The sequence below is a fragment of the Echiichthys vipera genome, assembly GCF_963691815.1.
Source record: "Echiichthys vipera genome assembly, chromosome: 22".
NCBI lineage: Eukaryota > Metazoa > Chordata > Actinopteri > Perciformes > Trachinidae > Echiichthys > Echiichthys vipera.
Window position 1 is genome coordinate 132,501 of NC_139847.1, and position 5,000 is coordinate 137,500.

The 5,000-nt window shown below is 50.5% G+C and overlaps 1 protein-coding gene across 1 annotated transcript in view; it reads right to left on the reverse strand.

Annotated features, from left to right (window-relative positions):
• tsc22d4 (TSC22 domain family member 4) overlaps positions 1-5,000 on the reverse strand; it is a 10,862-nt gene that overhangs the window by 2,020 nt on the left and 3,842 nt on the right. The gene's annotated exons all lie outside the window — the stretch shown is intronic.

Below are 5,000 nucleotides of genomic sequence, written 5' to 3' on the forward strand. Positions count from 1 at the left end.
CAGCCCAGCGTCCAACAGGGCCGTCCAATCAGAGGACAACGACAGACGGACGAAAGCTGTCGACCAATCACAGCCCAGCGTCCATTTGATGTCCCTCGCTGAGGTCAGATGTCCCTCGCTGAGGTCTGATGTCCCTCGCTGAGGTCTGATGTCCCTCGTTGAGGTCAGATGTCCCTCACTGAGGTCAGATGTCCCTCGCTGAGGTCTGATGTCCCTCGCTGAGGTCTGATGTCCCTCGTTGAGGTCAGATGTCCCTCACTGAGGTCAGATGTCCCTCACTGAGGTCAGATGTCCCTCACTGAGGTCAGATGTCCCTCACTGAGGTCAGATGTCCCTCACTGAGGTCTGATGTCCCTCACTGAGGTCAGATGTCCCTCGCTGAGGTCAGATGTCCCTCACTGAGGTCAGATGTCCCTCACTGAGGTCTGATGTCCCTCACTGAGGTCTGATGTCCCTCGCTGAGGTCAGATGTCCCTCGCTGAGGTCTGATGTCCCTCACTGAGGTCTGATGTCCCTCGTTGAGGTCTGATGTCCCTCGTTGAGGTCTGATGTCCCTCACTGAGGTCTGATGTCCCTCGTTGAGGTCTGATGTCCCTCGCTGAGGTCTGATGTCCCTCACTGAGGTCAGATGTCCCTCGCTGAGGTCAGATGTCCCTCACTGAGGTCTGATGTCCCTCGCTGAGGTCAGATGTCCCTCGCTGAGGTCTGATGTCCCTCACTGAGGTCAGATGTCCCTCACTGAGGTCTGATGTCCCTCGCTGAGGTCAGATGTCCCTCGTTGAGGTCTGATGTCCCTCGCTGAGGTCTGATGTCCCTCGCTGAGGTCTGATGTCCCTCACTGAGGTCAGATGTCCCTCACTGAGGTCTGATGTCCCTCGCTGAGGTCAGATGTCCCTCACTGAGGTCTGATGTCCCTCGCTGAGGTCTGATGTCCCTCACTGAGGTCTGATGTCCCTCACTGAGGTCAGATGTCCCTCACTGAGGTCTGATGTCCCTCACTGAGGTCAGATGTCCCTCGCTGAGGTCAGATGTCCCTCACTGAGGTCAGATGTCCCTCACTGAGGTCTGATGTCCCTCACTGAGGTCTGATGTCCCTCGCTGAGGTCAGATGTCCCTTGCTGAGGTCTGATGTCCCTCACTGAGGTCAGATGTCCCTCGCTGAGGTCAGATGTCCCTCACTGAGGTCAGATGTCCCTCACTGAGGTCTGATGTCCCTCACTGAGGTCTGATGTCCCTCGCTGAGGTCAGATGTCCCTTGCTGAGGTCTGATGTCCCTCACTGAGGTCTGATGTCCCTCGTTGAGGTCTGATGTCCCTCGTTGAGGTCTGATGTCCCTCACTGAGGTCTGATGTCCCTCGTTGAGGTCTGATGTCCCTCGCTGAGGTCTGATGTCCCTCACTGAGGTCAGATGTCCCTCGCTGAGGTCAGATGTCCCTCACTGAGGTCTGATGTCCCTCGCTGAGGTCAGATGTCCCTCGCTGAGGTCAGATGTCCCTCACTGAGGTCAGATGTCCCTCACTGAGGTCTGATGTCCCTCGCTGAGGTCAGATGTCCCTCGTTGAGGTCTGATGTCCCTCGCTGAGGTCTGATGTCCCTCGCTGAGGTCTGATGTCCCTCACTGAGGTCAGATGTCCCTCACTGAGGTCTGATGTCCCTCGCTGAGGTCAGATGTCCCTCACTGAGGTCTGATGTCCCTCGCTGAGGTCTGATGTCCCTCACTGAGGTCTGATGTCCCTCACTGAGGTCAGATGTCCCTCACTGAGGTCTGATGTCCCTCACTGAGGTCTGATGTCCCTCACTGAGGTCTGATGTCCCTCGCTGAGGTCTGATGTCCCTCACTGAGGTCAGATGTCCCTCACTGAGGTCTGATGTCCCTCGTTGAGGTCTGATGTCACTCACTGAGGTCAGATGTCCCTCGTTGAGGTCTGATGTCCCTCGCTGAGGTCAGATGTCCCTCACTGAGGTCAGATGTCCCTCACTGAGGTCTGATGTCCCTCACTGAGGTCTGATGTCCCTCGCTGAGGTCAGATGTCCCTCACTGAGGTCTGATGTCCCTCGCTGAGGTCAGATGTCCCTCACTGAGGTCAGATGTCCCTCACTGAGGTCAGATGTCCCTCACTGAGGTCAGATGTCCCTCACTGAGGTCAGATGTCCCTCGCTGAGGTCAGATGTCCCTCACTGAGGTCTGATGTCCCTCGCTGAGGTCAGATGTCCCTCACTGAGGTCTGATGTCCCTCACTGAGGTCAGATGTCCCTCACTGAGGTCTGATGTCCCTCGTTGAGGTCTGATGTCACTCACTGAGGTCAGATGTCCCTCGTTGAGGTCTGATGTCCCTCGCTGAGGTCAGATGTCCCTCACTGAGGTCAGATGTCCCTCGCTGAGGTCAGATGTCCCTCACTGAGGTCTGATGTCCCTCTTTGAGGTCTGATGTCCCTCGCTGAGGTCAGATGTCCCTCGTTGAGGTCTGATGTCCCTCGCTGAGGTCAGATGTCCCTCACTGAGGTCAGATGTCCCTCACTGAGGTCTGATGTCCCTCGTTGAGGTCTGATGTCACTCACTGAGGTCAGATGTCCCTCGTTGAGGTCTGATGTCCCTCGCTGAGGTCAGATGTCCCTCACTGAGGTCAGATGTCCCTCACTGAGGTCAGATGTCCCTCACTGAGGTCTGATGTCCCTCACTGAGGTCAGATGTCCCTCGCTGAGGTCTGATGTCCCTCACTGAGGTCAGATGTCCCTCGTTGAGGTCAGATGTCCCTCCTGATTGTCCCCTGTCCTTCTGTCCTGTGGTGGATCCAGGCGGTCTGTGATTGGCCGGTTGTCTGTGAGGTCACAGGTGTCCTCAGACGTCTCTGTGTCTCTGTGTCTCTGAACGACTGAGAGACGTCAGGTTTGATCTCTGTCTGTCCCACACATGCTCTCTGATTGGCTGCTCTCTCATTCCAGCCCCCGCCCACTCACTGTCAGCCAATAGGAACACAGCAGTGGAGTCCTCCTCCCGCCCACTCACTGTCAGCCAATAGAAACACAGCAGTGTGTCCCGCCCACTCACTGTCAGCCAATAGGAACACAGCAGTGGAGTCCTCCTCCCGCCCACTCACTGTCAGCCAATAGGAACACAGCAGTGTGTCCCGCCCACTCACTGTCAGCCAATAGAAACACAGCAGTGTGTCCCGCCCACTCACTGTCAGCCAATAGGAACACAGCAGTGTGTCCCGCCCACTCAGAGTCCGAACACAAAGACTCGTTCATTCATTCGTTTGTTCTGTTTCAGACTCGTTCAAAGACTTCAGCAAATAACTTCATATACAAACATATTATATTTATACATGTTCATAAACATATATAAATATTTACAAACATATTATATTTATACATGTTTATAAACATATATAAATATTATAAACATATACAAACATATTATATTTATAAATGTTTATAAACATATATAAATATTTATAAACATATATAAACATATTATATTTATACATGTTAATAAACATATATAAATATTTATAAACATATATATAAACATACACACACATATGTACAGATGATAAACACCTCTGTGCTGATGCTAAACACCTCTGTGCTGATGCTAAACACCTCTGTGCTGATGCTAAACACCTCTGTGCTAATGCTAAACACCTCTGTGCTGATGTTAAACACCTCTGTGCTGATGTTAAACACCTCTGTGCTAATGTTAAACACCTCTGTGCTGATGCTAAACACCTCTGTGCTAATGTTAAACACCTCTGTGCTGATGCTAAACACCTCTGTGCTGATGCTAAACACCTCTGTGCTGATGTTAAACACCTCTGTGCTGATGCTAAACACCTCTGTGCTAATGTTAAACACCTCTGTGCTAATGCTAAACACCTCTGTGCTGATGCTAAACACCTCTGTGCTGATGTTAAACACCTCTGTGCTGATGCTAAACACCTCTGTGCTAATGCTAAACACCTCTGTGCTAATGCTAAACACCTCTGTGCTAATGCTAAACACCTCTGTGCTGATGCTAAACACCTCTGTGCTAATGCTAAACACCTCTGTGCTAATGCTAAACACCTCTGTGCTAATGCTAAACACCTCTGTGCTAATGCTAAACACCTCTGTGCTGATGCTAAACACCTCTGTGCTAATGCTAAACACCTCTGTGCTAATGCTAAACACCTCTGTGCTAATGTTAAACACCTCTGTGCTGATGCTAAACACCTCTGTGCTGATGTTAAACACCTCTGTGCTAATGCTAAACACCTCTGTGCTAATGCTAAACACCTCTGTGCTGATGCTAAACACCTCTGTGCTGATGCTAAACACCTCTGTGCTAATGCTAAACACCTCTGTGCTGATGCTAAACACCTCTGTGCTAATGCTAAACACCTCTGTGCTAATGCTAAACACCTCTGTGCTAATGCTAAACACCTCTGTGCTGATGCTAAACACCTCTGTGCTGATGCTAAACACCTCTGTGCTAATGCTAAACACCTCTGTGCTAATGCTAAACACCTCTGTGCTGATGCTAAACACCTCTGTGCTGATGTTAAACACCTCTGTGCTAATGCTAAACACCTCTGTGCTAATGCTAAACACCTCTGTGCTAATGCTAAACACCTCTGTGCTAATGCTAAACACCTCTGTGCTGATGCTAAACACCTCTGTGCTGATGCTAAACACCTCTGTGCTGATGTTAAACACCTCTGTGCTAATGCTAAACACCTCTGTGCTAATGCTAAACACCTCTGTGCTGATGCTAAACACCTCTGTGCTAATGCTAAACACCTCTGTGCTGATGCTAAACACCTCTGTGCTGATGTTAAACACCTCTGTGCTAATGCTAAACACCTCTGTGCTGATGCTAAACACCTCTGTGCTAATGCTAAACACCTCTGTGCTGATGCTAAACACCTCTGTGCTAATGCTAAACACCTCTGTGCTAATGCTAAACACCTCTGTGCTGATGCTAAACACCTCTGTGCTAATGCTAAACACCCCTGTGCTGA